The sequence below is a fragment of the Saccoglossus kowalevskii genome, chromosome 5, assembly GCF_978046115.1.
Source record: "Saccoglossus kowalevskii chromosome 5, keSacKowa6.1, whole genome shotgun sequence".
Classification (NCBI taxonomy): domain Eukaryota; kingdom Metazoa; phylum Hemichordata; class Enteropneusta; family Harrimaniidae; genus Saccoglossus; species Saccoglossus kowalevskii.
Genome location: NC_140645.1, coordinates 32,629,356 through 32,648,063, shown reverse-complemented (window position 1 = coordinate 32,648,063; position 18,708 = coordinate 32,629,356).

Here is an 18,708-nt window from a genome sequence, read left to right as displayed (position 1 = left end):
ATGTAAATTTTAATGAAGCATGATACACTGTAGATCTCGTTCTTCATTGTAGCTGAATGATTCAGCGGCCATATTTATCAGCGTCTGTGTTAGGAAAAAAACACATATACAATAATTATAATTAGATATACAGTCAGTAATGATCGAGTCATCTACGAGTCATGCAATAATCACAATGAAATATACAGTCAGTAATGATCTAGTCATCTACAAGTCATACAATAATCACAATTAGATATACAGTCAGTAATGATCTAGTCATCTACAAGTCATGCAACAATCACAATGAGATATACAGTCAGTAATGATTTAGTCATCTACGAGTTATGCAACAATCACATTGAGATATACAGTCAGTAATGATCTAGTCATCTACAAGTCATGCAATAATCACAATGAAATATACAGTCAGTAATGATCTAGTCATCTACAAGTCATACAATAATCACAATTAGATATACAGTCAGTAATGATCTAGTCATCTACAAGTCATGCAACAATCACAATGAGATATACAGTCAGTAATGATTTAGTCATCTACAAGTTATGCAACAATCACATTGAGATATACAGTCAGTAATGATCTAGTCATCTACAAGTCATGCAATAATCACAATGAGATATACAGTCAGTAATGATCTAGTCATCTACAAGTCATGCAATAATCACAATGAGATATAGTCAGTAATGAACAAGACATATAAAAGTCATGTAATATTCACAGTGAGATATACAGTCAGTAATGATCTAATCATCTACAAGTCATACAATAATCACAATTAGATATACAGTCAGTAATGATCTAGTCATCTACAAGTCATGCAACAATCACAATGAGATATACAGTCAGTAATGATTTAGTCATCTACAAGTCATGCAACAATCACAATGAGATATGCAGTCAGTAATGATCTAGTCATCTACAAGTTATGCAACAATCACATTGAGATATACAGTCAGTAATGATCTAGTCATCTACAAGTCATGCAATAATCACAATGAGATATACAGTCAGTAATGATCTAGTCATCTACAAGTCATGCAATAATCACAATGAGATATAGTCAATAATGAACTAGACATATAAAAATCATGTAATATTCACATTGAGATATACAGTTAGTGATGATCTAGACATCTACAAGTCATGCAATAATAACAATGAGATATACAGTCAGTAATGATGTAGTCATCTACAATTCATGCAATAATCACAATGAGATATATTCAGTATCGAACTAGACATCTAAAAGTCATGTAATATTCACAATGAGATACACAGTCAGTGATGATCTAGACATCTACAAGTCATGTAATAATAACAATGATATATACGGTCAGTAATGATCTAGACATCTACAAGTCATGCAACAATCACGGTGAGATATTCAGTCAGTAATGATCTAGACATCTGCAAGTCATGCAATATTCAGCATGAGATATATAGCCAGTAATGATCTAGACATCTACATGTCATATTATAATCATACTGAGATATACAGTCAGTAATGATCTAGACATCTTCAAGTTATACAATAATCACGGTGAGACTCACAGTCATGTTCACACGCTACGAGCTGTATTAGGCCGCTACAAGCGAGTCCATTCCATTGATAATTGATCACATAATGTCTAAACAATTAAGTATATTTATTGTCATTATAAAGTGCTACCACAACTAAACTTCAATATACTTCTATACCATTCTCTCACTGTCTGATCCATTCACCTCTGTTATACCACGATTAACTTCTTACCCTCGACTTTTGGCACACCATCCAATATTTGGAAAGTATACCATAACAAGTGATTGAAATAGACTGTTCATTGTACAAAAAAAATAAGAAGTCAGTGTTTTGTGATTTTGGTCTCCAATAAACTCGTTATGTTGGCCAAATGAGGTTCATCGAACGGTATTATTGAATTCAGGTTTTACTGTCTATATCAATGTATTATATTTTCATTTCCGCGGGCATATGGTGCCTGTGGAATTGCAAATACCAGTAGTATGATCATACGTGGGAGAAGTCACGTCCTGTAGGAGACTGCCTGAGAAATCATTAAGGTATGTGCTGAGCTGATTTGAAGCCATGTTGTTAGTACGCTCGTCGGTGATAAAATGATTTGCAATACCCTCGTCTCGTGTTAAAAAATTCCCCTTTCTGTTGCCCCGGATGTTTACATCATGTTAACATTTTTCCCAACCAAGTCAAATATATTTATAGATTCATTACATTCACACATGTTTATGGTAAAATAAACAGGTTTCCATGAATCCAGGGGGAAAATCAAAGTTGAGTTCGCTATGGTGTTGAGCGATGAGTGTCAGACCTATGTCGTCATAATCCATTGTTATCACACAAACAGACAAACACATGTCCTGTTCAAAAACAGTTCATGAATCCAGGGGCAAATCAATGCTGATTTCGCTAAGGTGTTGAGCGATGGGTGTCAGACCTGTGTCCTCATGATCCATTTTTATCACACAAACATACCACACAGACACACAGATGTTTATAGTAAAATAAACAGATTCACATCTGTTCCTGGATCTAGAGGGGGGATTATGAATGTCCGCTATCTAAGGCATTTGAGGGTGTCCGACCTGCTATCAAAAACACAAATCGTTGGTGGGTATTTATCCCAGTGACTTCATAGCTTAGTCAGTATGTCTAAACGAGCCACTCTCGTTACACGGAATGAAATGGCGTCCACAGATAATATAAGGTAAGGGATTCATTTTTACTTTTTTGTTTTCACGTTGTAAACACTACCCAATAATTCGGGATATGTGAGTTTTTTGTTTTTTGAAAAAAAAATATCAGTTGAAACCACTAAGGAAGCGTCTACACATGAGCCTTTGCGTCTTTAAAGAATACTTATCGTTTTATGCTATGAGAGACATTGTTATAAATTGGCACAGAAAATAGAAAGTCTGAGTAGGTATAAAATGTATAATAATGAAGACTTGTTTACTAAAAAACGAAAACTACAATATTTTCAAATGATGTCATACCACGTTCATTTGCAAAGAATGCCCTGAAACAGCGAATCAAGGCTTGCTTGGACTCAATCATCGTGCATACCCCACAGCTTTAAAACAATGATTATGTGCGGTGTTTTCCCAATTAGTTAGGGTGTCTTTTCAATAGACTTGACCTTTATTTTGTCATAATGCTCAACATATTGTATACCGTTACCCTCCAACATGTTTGAACATAGCAACGTTATTTTCCAACCTTAGCTCGTAAAAAAGCTGTTGTATTTTTTAATCGGAGCATGAATGCACGCCCTCTATGTCTAAGTAAGTTTTTTTTTTGAACTGACCACAAAGTTGTAGCTGATTCAAAACTCTTGTAATTTTCAGACAAACAGAAGAAAGCTACAATTCAGTTGCTGGGTAACTGATTTATTTATTTATTTATTTATTTATTTATTTATTTATTTATTTATTTATTTATTTATTTATTTATTTATTTATTTATTTACTTACTTACTTACTTACTTACTTACTTACTTACTTACTTACTTACTTACTTACTTACTTACTTACTTACTTACTTACTTACTTACTTACTTACTTACTTACTTACTTACTTACTTACTTACTTATTTATTTATTTATTTATTTATTTATTTATTTACCATTTTCCAACTTTATGTGAGGAATAATTGAATGAATAATTCGTTCGATATGTGTGTGAAGATTAGTAAAAATATGAGTAATAAAAATAATATAACTCTTATATTTTCAGAGTAGACGACACACCTGAGAAATCATCTACGAAAGATAGTGTTTCGTAAGTTATTTATTTATTTATTTATTTATTCAGAAGTTGAAATTTCTTATTAAATCTGGTTCCGGCTCACATGTAACGTAATTATACTTGGTAAAAAAAATTAAAAAAACATGTGAGGTAAGTTTAAATTTGTTTTTCTTCTTTTTCTTTAATCTTTAATATTTTATTTCTTTAATACACGAATTGTCGCACGATCATTTTGACTCCATCATCTTTGTGGGCGATGCTGCAGAAGGTTCCAAAGACATATATCTGTTTCTGAAAGATAAACACTACAACGTCATCACAAAAATGACTGCTTTTCTGGGAAAGGGTTACTATTGCACTCGATGTGACAAGTCTTATTCTAACCGTTATGATCACATGTGTCCGACTGGGTGTTTGAGTTCTGGAAATCAACGGGACTGCGTGGTTACATGATGGCAAAAATGCGTAAATTGTCACAGATTTTTCAAGAACGAAGAATTTTTCGAAAAGCATCAAAAGTCGGTTAATGGGAAATAAACTCTCTGCCAGTCAGTTCAACATTGCGAAAAAAGTCACAAACTACTCAAATATCGTGATGGGTCTCACAAATGTAACAAAGTTTACTGCAAAACCTGCAAGTCTTTTCAGACGTACGAGCACCTGTGTAACATTCAACCACTCACCGATAGAAAAAAGAACCAAGAATCTGATGATTCGATTGAAGAATTTGAGGAGGATGACTTTGACAGCCATGGTAACTACGTCTTTTACGATTTTGAATGCACGACCGACGAACATTGCACTCATATTCCAGACCTGTGCGTAGCGAGAATTCCACCGACTACGGAGAAAGTGTTCAATGATCAACGTACCTTGGAAGAGCATAATGGGATGATTTTCATCGCACATAATTCAAAGGGGTACGATGGAATTATGATTCTGAAATACTGTCACGATCACAAGATAATATCCGAAGTCATCATGAATGGTTCAAAAGTCATGCAACTATACATCCGTCGTGCAGATATCAAATTCATTGATAGCTTGAATTTCCAGACCGTGGCTCTATCTAAACTTCCTAAGACCTTCGGTATAGACGAGTTAAACAAGGTTTTTTTTTCCTCACCTGTTTTCGAGAGCCGCTGGAGACAATTACAGAGGACCGATACCCGGGGCTCATTATTTTGACCCAAATGGTATGAAGGAGGTGGCTAGAAAGACATTCTACACATGGTACAATGGAGAAGTAGAAAAGAACTCTGTTTATGATTTACGTAAATAACTGCTCAAGTACTGTCGAAGTGACGTGCATATCCTCGAGCAGTGTTGTTTGGCATTTAGATCGATGATGATGGATCTCACCAAAGTTGACCCCTTTAGCCGTTGCATCACGATCGCTTCCGTGTGCAACGTCATATTTCGAAAGCATTTCCTGACTCCTGACACAATAGAGGTTGTGCCTGAGAAAGGGTACCTCAGCGCCCAGAATCAATCCGCAGATGCTATAAAACCTTGTATGAGTACTATAGTTGTTACTTCCACGGTTGCCCAAAGTGTTTTCCCAGAAGGAATGAGACGAATTGCAAGTATGAACTCAGTATGACATCCCTCTATGAAAGGCTACTGGCAAGGGAAGAGTGGTTGAAATCGAAAGGATATTTGCTAGTCACCATGTGGGATTACGATTTCAAAAACCTTATGAAGAACAATCACAAAGTCGAGAGGTTTGTCGGAAGCTTAGATATCTCAAAGCCTATCAGAGGCAGGGAGGCTTTTCTCGGGGTCGTACCAATGCCCTGCGTCTGTATTACGAGGTCAAGGAAGGCGAAAAGATAGAATATGTTGACTTTTGCAGCCTCTACCCGTACATCAATAAGATCTCGCGATATCCAGTTGGCCACCCGACAGTCGTAACTAAAGACTTTATCGCCAAACCCACGGACTATTTCGGTATTATCAAGTGCCACGTTTTACCTCTGAGGAGATTGTATATACCAGTTCTACCTTTCAGGGTGAACAACAAACTGATGTTCCCACTCTGTTCCAAATGCATGGAAACCATGAATCAAGACGAATGTCACCACGGTGTCAATGAACGTCAGCTGACTGGTGTTTGGTGGACTCCAGAATTGGAAAAGGCTGAAGAAGTAGGGTATCGCAACACCAATGTATAAGAAGTTTGGCATTACGATGAGTCGGCAACATACAACCCCGAGACTGAAGAAGGAGGGTTGTTCACCGAGTACATCAACATGTTTCTGAAAATTAAACAAGAGTCTTCAGGTTTTCCAGAGTGGTGTCACACTGAGGAAGACCGAACCATGTACATCCAAAGGTACCACGAAAGAGAAGGTATCGTCTTGGACAGAAGCAAGATAATCACCAATCCATGCCTCAGAGCTATTGCCAAGCTAAATCTCAACTCGTTCTGGGGAAAGCTGGGACAGAGATCAAACTTTGGACAGAGCACGTATGTAGAAACGCCCGCCAAACTGTTGGAAATGTTGATGGATAGTACAAAGGACGTCACAGATTTTTCTTTTGCCTGGTTCTTGTCCAGCACTGCGATAAAGAAGACTACATTACCAAAGCACCGAAGCACCCAATACGAACGTTGTACTGGCTGCCATGACGACGAGCTATGCCCGACTTAAACTATACAGTGTTCTGGAAAAAGTAGGTAGTAGAGTCTTGTACTTTGACACAGATTCCATCATTTACATCCAGCGAGCTGGAGAATGGGATCCACCGATGGGTGATTATCTCGGAGATTTGACGAGAGAAATAACCGGACAAAAGTGGGAACCAAACGGTGTGTAAAGTGAGAGGGTTCACCCTCAATTACAGAAATCAACTGGAAATTAATTTTGACTCCATGAATCAACTCGTTCGGAGAACAAGCAGTCCTCTACACGTCAAAGACCCCCGAAAAATAACGCACAAGGTAGATAAAATATTCAATCGAGAAGAAGTTAAAACATACAGTTTAGTGTATGACAAACGGGTGATACAAGATGATTACTGTACCCTCCCATACGGCTTCTAAAAACAAAAACAAAAAAATATATAAATAGAAGCTAGATCGTCTGTTACCCATCATTCATCCATTTGAACCTTGAACAATCAGCATGGGCTCTACCAAATCGGACGTGCTTCTAACACTCGTCTATTCTGGCTTATGTACACTGCCTTATTTTGTTTTAAACTGGATGTTGAAAAAGTACATTGAAGAACGTAAAAAGAGACGCGATAACCAGTGAGGTCATATTATATCGTCATGGATGCAAGATTGAAACACCCATTTACGCAGTCTGGGAAGACGTTTTTAGTCAAACAGATATTAGAACAATGTGACAGCGTCATATCTCCACCACCAGACGTTATCTATTGGTGCTACGGCGAGTTTCAGCCAGCCTATTTGGAAATGATAAAGACAGTGCCTCGAATTCGCTTTATCGAAGGGATACCTCCAGATATTGGTAGAATAATCGACCCGGCTAAAAGAAACTTGTTAGTGATAGATGATCTGATGACAGAAACGGGTAACGATAAACAAATCGCCCAGTTCTTCACGAAGGGATCTCACCATCGAAATTTATCCGTGATACTGATTTTGCAAAATGTCTTTCATCAAGGCAGGCAATCGAGAACCATCAGTCTCAACGTGCACTACATTTTCCTGTTTAAAAATCCAAGGGACGCATCACAAGTCAACGTTCTGGCAAAGCAAATGTACCCGGAAACATTAAGTTTCTTCAGGAGGCATTCACCCATGCAACCCAAGAACCTCACGGATACCTCTTCGTGGATCTGATGCCAGACACCCCTGAAAAAGTACCGATAGTGTATGTGAGAAAGGTATAAAAAAGACAGTCTTTCATCGTCAGTCATTTCACCATGTCATCCCGTATGAGAAAGAACGCTGATTTTCTCTCCATATTGCACAAGGCCAACTCGAAACAACAAAAGGGGATAATTGATGGAGCCTCTAGTGACTTGATACAGTGTCTGTGCGAATGCTCGCTCAATGTGTTGAAAGGGAATGTCCAGCTATCACCTAGTCAGAGAAGAAAATTGGCGTCGTACGTGAAACATCTCCGAGCACTATCCAATAAGAAAACATTCTGATTCAGAAAGGAGGTTTCCTGGCCGCCTTGATTACTCCCTTAATTTCGAGCATACTCCCTCCCCTATCGCTGTAGCCGATAGGGAATCTCAACCTGACAAAGACGGTGTGCCAGATCAAATTACATCCGAAGTCTTACAAAGTGTTCCCAAGAGCATGTAGAGAAAACCAAAGCTTCCACTTCAGAAAGTTAAACAGAACGGGTCGACTGGGGTGAAAACGGTAAATTAATCATTGATGGACAATCCATGCCAGACACGCACGTCATCGATTTAGTCAATGATTTCTTGCGTAAAATGAAGAATTTCACCCCCACAGATTGGAAAGAATTTGCCGAAGTTATGAAAATGTCAAATGTTCCTTCAAGACCTTGTTGGCAATAGAGATCGGTGGTCTTACATGCATACCAACACACTCAAGGGGAGAGTTCCACAGCGACGTGGACCCCATGTGGTTTTTACTCCCATTCATCCTCGACACACATAGGTGACGTATTAATTAGAACCTAGTTGCACCCCCTCGATCACACTTTGGTGCAGTCGTGATGTGTCCACGCTGTCCCGATTTGCTTTCGTTTATCGAACGTATCCACTGCCTCTGCGCATGTGAAATAACCACACCCGTAAATAATGACGAATAATGACCCGTAAGAAGATGGGCACCATCCTAGACAAACTGTTTTACGATGTCCAAAGTCCTGGAAGTTACGGGGGTTTGAATTCCCTTTACGCTGTTGTGAAAAAAAAAACAAAGAGAGGAAAAAAGATAACCAAGTCGGACGTGAAGAAGTGGTTAAGTAAACAGGATACATATACTCTGCACAAACCCTCTAGACAGTCCTTTAAAAGAAGGAGGGTGGTGGTTTTCCAAGTGGACGAGCAGTGGGAGGGTGATCTATGCGATCTCTCCTCGATATCCAGATACAACAGAGGATACAAGTTCTTATTGACGTGTATCGACGTTTTTTCGAAATATGCTTTTGTTGTACCTCTGAAAGACAAGAGAGGCCCGACGTTTTGCACACGGACAGAGGAACTGAATTCACCAACAGACTTTTTCAGAACATGCAATGAGACTAAAGCGTTGTGGAGAGATACAACAGAACCATCCAGGGAAAAAATGTTCAGATATTTTACGAAGAACTTATCTGCCTGCATTAGACGACATGGTACGTTCTTACAACAATACCCATCATAGAAGTATAAATACCAAACCCTCACTCACCTACGCAAACCAGAAAAAGGTCAGAGACATATTATATGGTGATCTAAGCACAGAGAAAAAGGGGTGGAAGAGGAAGAAGATTTATAAACTCGGTGACAGATTCAGAATCAGTAAAACGAAACACGTTTTCAAGAAAGGATACCTACCCAATTGGACCGAAGAGGTATTCACGATTGCTGGACGTCTCAACACGCAACCACCTGTTTACAAAATTTCAGATTACAACAGCGAAATGTTGGAAGGTACTTTCTACGAAGAAGAACTTCAATAAATAGTAAAGGACGATAATGCATTGTACATTGTGGAAAAAGTGCTGCACAAGAGAAAACGTAAAGGCCACGTGGAATATTTCGTTAAGTGGCGTGGGTATGATGATTCGTTTAATTCTTGGATCGGGAACTTCGTTCATAAATACCGTTCACACACACGATGACCCGATTCATTTCAAAGATCATCATGTCGGGACAGGAATTCTTTTTGACGCTCCCTAGTAATGCCTCACTCAATGTGTTCACGAACAAGACACATTAACAAAATACACTGTCAAACTACCAAGAACACTTTCATTAGATGGCGATTGGGAAGTAGCATTGGCCGACATCCACAACCCGAATTCGTGGTACAACATCGTACATGACGAATATAGGATCTTTTACGATGCCTCACCCAATCTGAGAGATCACGGAGAACTGAAACTGAATCCGGGCTACTACAACTCGATCGAAATGATTTTAGACGCGATTCGAGAAAAAGGTCTGCCAGATGAAATACTGATGACATATAATTCGAGGTCAAGGAGAGTGACCGTGGCGGCCGAAGAAGGAGCTCGTGTAATCTTGATGGGTGGATTGGCCGAACTGTACAACAAATACAAACAATTACAAACGAAAGACGCACTAGTCCCTACATTGCCGAACACCAAATGGTCGGTGACGTTTCCGTACCTCTCTTGAGAATAGTCAACGTTGAAGGAACCCACGGAGATAGTGTCAATCACACTTACAACAAACCTTACTTCCTCCCGATTCGAATGTCGACATTTGAGACTATAGAGATTGATATAAGGTCTGATATGGGGGAGAAGGTGCCATTTCAACGCAGAAGAGTGATCCTGACGCTGAGTTTTTGCAAAGCTCGTCATTCGCTAGTGTGAAGAAAAAAATGAACAGACATCGACCTTACACTCCTCATGTGGGGGTTTATAGAAATTACTACATGAATCAGATTGGACGAGGATCTGTATTTTCTGGCGCGAGACTGCAACATTGATATAGAATCGGAAGTATGTTTTCTGGATTGGCAAGATCGGCCGCACCTCTGTTAACACAAGGTCTGAAAGCAGTGGCAAAACCAGCGCTCGATGCCGGTTTGGGTATTCTATGTGATGTTGTACAAGGAAAAAACTTTTAAAAAGCGGCTTTGAGTAGAGCAAAGACTGCGGGTCATCAAATTACTTCTTCAGTATTGAGCAATTTATTTGGAAGACTCTCGCAAACGGGGCGAGGACGCACCATCAAAAGGAAGAAGACAACAACGAGACATGTCATTTCTTCCAAGGCTAAGAAGAGGAAAAGATCTCCAGATATATTCGACTGAACATCATGGCTTTTGTACACGAACACGCTTGCAAATGCGCAAAGACGGAAATCGATCTCTTTACTATTCCTCCAACACAGACAAGTACCTAAAAAGGAAGTTACGAAGAGGTAAACCCACTCACGAATATAGCCGATGGTCCGATCGAATTTGTAATACCTTCGGCCGGAAGTGACTACATCGATATTGGTTCCACGCTTTTGCACATCAAGGCTAAAATCACGAATGCCAATGGAAGTAATTTGGCTGCGAACGCCTCTGTAGGGCCTGCAAACTTGTGGTTGCATTCCCTCTTCAATCAAATCGCCGTGTACCTAAATGGAAAGCAGATTTCGTACGCATCTCCCACCTACTCTTACAGAGCCATGATCGAAACGCTATTGAATTATGGAGGGGCGCCAAATCAACGCAGATTGGTGCGGCGATATTTCAGAAGAACACCGCTGGAAAAATGAATGTTGCAAACCCAAGGGCCGATGATGGTGACTATAACATGGGACTCAAACGTCGATACGCATATACATCGCTCAGTAAGATGGTCGACATGAACGGAAGAATTACATGGAGACATATTTTTTCAACCAAAGTATTTACTCATTGGGGTGGAAGTTATACTGAAATTACATCAGTTCTGCTTGATCAGTTCAACCGAAAATACAGCATTCAAAGTAGTCATCACCGACGCTACACTACTGGTGAGAAAAGTCAAGTTGAGCCCCAGCGTACAACTGGGACATGTCGAATCGTTGAAACAATGTACTGCAAAATACCCCATCGATCGATGCGTTATGAAAATCGCTTCCATCCCGGCTGGTACTATGTCATTAAACAAAGATTTGATATTCCTCGGTCAGTTGCCCAAAAGAATCATCCTGTGTCTGGTTTCTAATATGTCTTTCAATGGATCCTACGAAACCAATCCATTCAACTTACGGTAAGCAATTTCCCGTAAAGCCATTGAAGACGGACTTCACGGCAGCTGGTGGCAGAAGTTGCATCATGGCTTATTACACTCTATTTACCGGTACAAATAAAATGGGTCAAGACCAAAGCAACGGCATCACTCGAGACGAATATCCCGAAGGGTACACAATCTTCGCATTTGACCTCACTCCCAACGAATCGGCCAGCGATTATCACCTCAATTTGATACAAGAAGGAAAGATTGGTCTTGAGATTCAGTTAAGACAAGCATTGACTGATACGGTGTCCGTTTTGATTTATGCTGAATACGACAACATATCGAGATTGACCGAGACAGAAACGTATTGACTGATTTCTAGCTGTGATGGACACGAATCAACTGAATCGTATTCTGTCGACTAATCCATACACTATAAATGTGTTCTTCAGCATTTATGCTAGAGATCAACTGCCTAAGGCAAAAGTGTTGGAGTACCCGCAGCGTTTGTATCAAACATCGATGACAGTAGCAGAGGCGGGACACATTGGGTGGCTTTTTATCCTACCATTTTATTTTACCCTACTATGTGGAATTTAAGAAATTTCTCGATTAAAACGTTTGTACATGGATCTACAATCACCAAATACTACAAGCTCCGTTCTCTACAGTGTGTGGTCAATACGTCCTGTATTACTTGCTGCGCAGATGTCGAGGGGAATCTATGAAGTCTGACTCTTTTACGCGTGATAGACATTTGAATGACCTTTATGTGAACAGATATATCGAAAACATTACCGGACTCAACCTCCCTATTTATGACAAATATTTTTTTACCATGCAGTTTTACTAGATAACTTATGCTTTTGAAATTTCACATGTATATATATATATATATATATATATATATATATATATATATAATAATTAACTATATATATATATAATTAACGATTTCATATTATTTCTCTTTTTCTTTTTATCACAGATGAGCGATTCTGATTAGAAAAAAAGTGTGTATTGACTTTTTGATGTTACTCGTTTTTTCTTGTTTTTTTTATTATAATCGAATACTTATCCGCATTTGAAAATGTATACTTTATATACTCAAAATGTATTTTTTTATTCTTATATTACTCAGTTTTTAATCCATTCTTTTTGATTATTTACTCAAACAAGAAACAAAACAAAAAAAACAAAACAAAAACAAAATGTATACTTTATATATATTCTATACTTCAATTACTCAGTTTTTAATCCATTATTTCTGATTATTTACTCAAACAAGAAACAAAAAAACAAAACAAAAACAAATGTATACTTTATATATATTCTATATTTCAATTACTCAGTTTTTAATCCATTCTTTTTGATTATTTACTCAAAAAACAAAAAACAAAAAAATGTATACTTTATATATATTTTATATTTCAATTACTCAGTTATTAATCCATTCTTTTTGATTATTTACTCAAAAATCAAACAAAACTTTTAGTCTTGCAGGTACATCTGTACTTGTCTTTATTCACAGCAACGCACCATCCATTGTTATTACAAGGGTTACTGGCGCATGGGTCTCTGGATAACTTCGAAGAGTAATATAAAATATTTACTAGTGGAAATAGAGTGTGTGTACAAAATCCTGATAAAGTTTATGCTGTGCGTTACTATAAGTCAGTAAAAATATTGCTGACACATCATTGTATGCAATGCTGTTCACATACACTCATACTATTTCGTGAGTATTGCTAATATTTACAAATCCAATACCATTGAAATATCATTCCTTGAAAAAAAACTAAAGTAGCACATTATGATTTACTGAAGATAATTCAATATTATATGACATCGTTTAACCTTGCAATAGAAAGGCAGCTTTATTGATTCTTGATTTGTTCTTGCTTTCAGAGTATGTCACACGCAACGTAATAGTATCGTAATTGGTATAGTACAGTAACAGGAAGACTTCCCTGGCGGCGATGATAACATACGAACACGAAGCCAACAGATGAGGTTTCAACTGGTCCTGGTATTATTATACTCTACAATCATCAAGTACAATAACGCCGTAAAACTCCACTACTCCAATAACTAGATACTTAAACTCCAATACAATTTAACGAGATCTCCGATCTGAACTCAGTGCTGAACAACTTTCCTATATATACCTCCACTGTCTATAAATAGACCATTACATCAGCATACATAATGAGTCTGGAACTTACTACAAATTTCTAGAATGTTCCATTACCTTATATTGCCTTATACAGTGTTCTATTACCTATTCAACCAGTTTCTAAAAATGTAGAATATTCCACCCAGACACAGTACGGTTCTAGAACATTCTCAGTGACACGGAAAGGGTAAACAAGTCGTACGCGACATGCCTCCCCTCTCAAGAATATAATAACATATAATATTAAATGACTAGCAACAACGTCAATAATACGAATACGATAACAATTTCAAATAAAACAACAATACAATATATCAAATCGAACTGAATAATGCTCTGAGTACATAAATTCGAAAGTCACATACAGTAGAATATAATAAAATATGAAATATAGTCATAAACGAATAACATTCTACTATACTGTTCAACAGTTTCTCAGTTCATCAATCTACTCAGGTAGTCCGCTACCACATTTTCCCGTCCAGGAATATCCTCAACACGATAATTATATCCTTGCAGAGTCATCGCACATCCCATCACTCGGTCATTTGCAAACTTGGCTTTATCTAGGTAAGACAATAGTTTATGATCCGTCTGCAAAATGAACTCCACACTGGCTAAATATAGGCGAAATTTATTCACGCCTCATACAATGGCTGAACATTTCCTTTCTACAGTTGAATATTTCTTTTCTGCATCGGATAACTTCTTACTTGAATAAGCAACTGGATGAAGCTTCTCACCATGATTCTGCATAAGTACGGCTCCAATTCCTACCTGAGACGCGTTCAGAATTGGATTGCCCAATAAGTATTCCCGCAAAATGTTATATGCTTTCTCCTGAGCCTCTCCCCATACAACTTTTTTGGGTTGTCCTTTCCTTAGTAGGTCACTCAGGGGTGCTGCAATAGTTGCGAATAAGGGGATGGGGTCTCTGTAGTAATTGACCAGCCCAAAGAATGATCGGACACCTTTCTTGGTCGCCAGTCTTTGCGCTTCTCGAATTTTCTCCATGTTGTCGTGACTTGGACTCACCCAATTGTGTCCAATTTCATGACCCAGGAATTCTACTGATGTTGCACCCAGAACACACTTGGATGGTCTAGCTGTTATGTCCGCTGCCCTCAGTCTTCGTAACAACTCAGATAATACTTAAACATGCTCATCCCAGCAGCTTTAATACACTATCAGGCCCTCTATATAGCTTCCAGCCCCTCCATACCTGACAATAATTTCCTGATTCCCCGCACTAGAGTAGTCCCCGAATTCTTCATTCCAAATGGCATCCTTAACAATTCATCAGTTCCATCGGGAGTAAAAAATGCTGTTTTTGGTATATCTTCTTCAGCTACTGGTATCTGCCAATAACCCTCACTTAAATAAATTTTTGACAGGAACTTACTATCATGTAGCCTCTGAAATATGTCCCCTGTTGTTACAATTGGCTCAGGGTCGGTTACAGTGACCTTATTTAATTTCCTATAGTCTACACATATGCGAATCGATCCATTCTTCTTCTCTACAATCACCACCGGTGACGTATAGGGTGATGAGGATTTGCTGATTACTACCGTTTTTAACATATCTTCAATATCTTGCCTAAGGTTCTCCCTTATTGCATACGGTAGTGAATATGGCTTAGATCGTATTGGTGTATCATTTGTCAGGTCAATCTTATGACTGATTATCTTGGTCTTTTCTGGAAAGTCTATAAACACCTTATAATAAGTATTGACTAAACCCACAAGTTCTTTCCTATGGTGTTCTGTCAGCTGTGTACCAATTTGAACATCTGACTCGTTGGGTTTACAAGTTCCTAACTCTAGAAGATCATCTTCGTCTACAGCATTCTCTTCATCTGACTCGTTGCACCCCGCTGTAGCTGCGCGCACAGCAGTCATCAGGTCTATGGCCGTATTTGGTGAGTAACTTGTCTCACTTACATCTGGTTGAGGTGACATCTCCTGCTCAACATACAATTTTAACATATTTACATGATACGTCTTCACTTTGTCACCTACCCTCACTCAATAATCATTTTCGCCTATTACCTGCTCCACCACATATGGACCCTTCCACTGCATCAACAGCTTGTTGTTGTCAGTTGGCAGCAAAATTAACACATTATCTCCTTCATTAAGCACACGCTTCTTCCTTTTACGATCATAGTAACACTTGTATCGGTTCTGTGTCTTCTGTAATTCCTCTCGGGAAATCTCTAAAGTCTGTTCTAACCGATATCTCAACTCAAACACATACTGGTAACTATTAACTATCTCAGGAGTATCGCTTTCTTTGGTCCATAACTCTATAAGGATCTCCATTAGGCCTCTAACCGTTCTACCATATAACAGCTCAAATGGAGAAAAAACAGTTGACTCCTGTGGTACCTCTCTATATGCGAAAAGAGAAGCACTAATATACCGATGCCATTGCCTTGGTTGTTCATGGCACAACCGCTTTAACATCTTCTTCAAAGTACCATTAAACTTTTCCACCAGTCCATTGCAGATGGGGTGATAGGGCGTAGACATCAGTCTCTTAATGCTGAGCAATCTTGATACTTCTTGCATGCATTCTGACACAAACTGAGTCCCCATGTCACTTAGTACTCATTCTGGAACCCCCAATCGGCTATAAAAGTCAATCAATGCCTCGGCTACAGTCTCTGTATCTATATTTTTAAGTGGAACCGCCTCTGGATACCGAGTAGCATAGTCCACCATAGTTAAGATGTATCGATGACCCCCGTCACTGGCTGGCGTAATTGGTCCAACCAAATATATAGCCACACGCTTGAATGGCATATCAATTAAAGGCATCTTACCTAATGGGGCCTTCACAACTGATTCCTTTGAAACAGTCTTCTGGCACATATCACACGACCTACAAAAACTGGTAACATCTTGATGCAGCCCAGGCCAATAAAAGCTAATCACAATTCGGTCTTCTGTCTTCTTTATCCTCATGTGTCCACCAAATATTGAATCATGGGCAATCTCCATAACACGAGTCCTCAACAGTTTCAGCACAACCACTTGACATACCGTCTTACCTCCTGGAACTGAACGATCCCGATACACACGATATATCAAGCCTCCATATACCTGGAACTCGGTTGTATGGTGCCCTTTCACTTCTGGTTCTCTCTTATTATAATACTTCTTCAACGATGTGTCTGCTTGCTGCATCTCGATTAATTTGTCTTTTGTTACATGTGCTCCTGTCTTTACATCACACACTTTAAGCGGCTTCACCTTACCAGATTTCTGCGCTTGCGCTCTGGTTGTTCCTGCTCCACTCACATTCCATACTGGATCCGGCTCATCTGGTGGTCTTGCTCCGGGCACATTCCCAACAATTAACTCATAGATTGGGTCCTGCACACATAATGCTTCAACCGTGTCTCTCAAATATGGCGTATCAATTTCCACCATGGCGACTGGAACCCTTCTTACAGTACGATCAACCATCAATATATGACCCATCTTTTTTGTATACTGGTCATCTGGTACCAAGCTCTTCTTGACTATAATGCCATTACACACAGTGTCTCTCAACATAGTTACAGTTGTGTCTCCAACCTTCCCTTGACCCACAGGCAAAGTCCTGTCCTCCACAGCGCCACTCGGTTCCATACATGCACCATTCACAACATTTAACTGCTCCCCCGATGCTAACAACAAATGGTCCTTCTCAATCATTTTAGGCACATCACTGTTAATTTGAACAGCACAGCTAGCACTGATATTAGACTCTTTAATCACTGCAGCTGCACCAGTAGTAGTGCTGGGTTTGACACTCTTTCTTTCTTGGCCCTTGTGTTGTCCACTACAGCAGAACTTATCAACATGTCCCATGGCACCACACTGAAGGTACTGTTTACCTTTGTCATGGTTGACATCAGTAACGTGGGATGGACATTGTGATGCTCGATGACCAATACCCTGACATACAAAACACCGGATACTACTGCCCTGTCCCACATCAGTATTTATAATGGCAGTCTTATTATCATTACGCCTCACCTGGTCCTTCGTGGATAACTGTCGACCATGTGCCACTAGGTACTGCTTTGCTATTACTGCCAACTCATCTAAATCTGTGGGTGCTCTTTCTCTAATATAAACTGCAAGATCTCTTGTACAGGCACCAATAAACTACTCCTTCACCATCAAGTCGGTAACACCATCATATGTTGCTGCAGTGCCTGACAACTCAACCCATTTAGCAAAATAATTCTTAAGCCACACAATTAACTGGTCAGGACTATCGGAATTTTCAGGTTAAATTTCACGGAATCGCTTCCTGTACCCATCCTCCGTGAAATCGTATCTTGTCAACAGCGCCACCTTCACACGATCATAGTCAACTGCATCAGTGTTGGACATTCTAGAAAATACTTCCAGTGCTCTACCAGTCAACAGCGCACTCTAATTTTGTGGCCCATCCATCTCTATGCCAACTCGCATTCGTTGCAAACCTCTCAAACCGCAATGAATAACTATCAAGCTCATCCTTACCATCAACTGACCACATTTCGTTGACCGCCAAAATCAGCCTGTTGGAGCCCCGGCATTGCTGCTTGCAGCTCTAATTTCCTCAACTCAAATTCTCTTTCCTTTTCTCGCTGTTCTGCTTCAATTCGCAATTTCTCTCTTTCGCCTGCTTCCACTTCCAGCCGTAACATTTCCTTTCTTTCCCCAATCTCCGTTTTCCTCACCTGTGCTTCCATTTCCATTTTTGCCTTTCTCTCTTCCCTCGCCGATTGTCTGTCAGCCCACTGAGAACTCAGTTGCTCCAAAATAAATTCCCTCTTGTCTACTCCAGTCATTCCAAGTTCATCCGCCCATTCCATCAACTCTTATTTCGACATATCTTTAATCTCGCTGGCCATGTTGTCTTCTATATGTCTTCA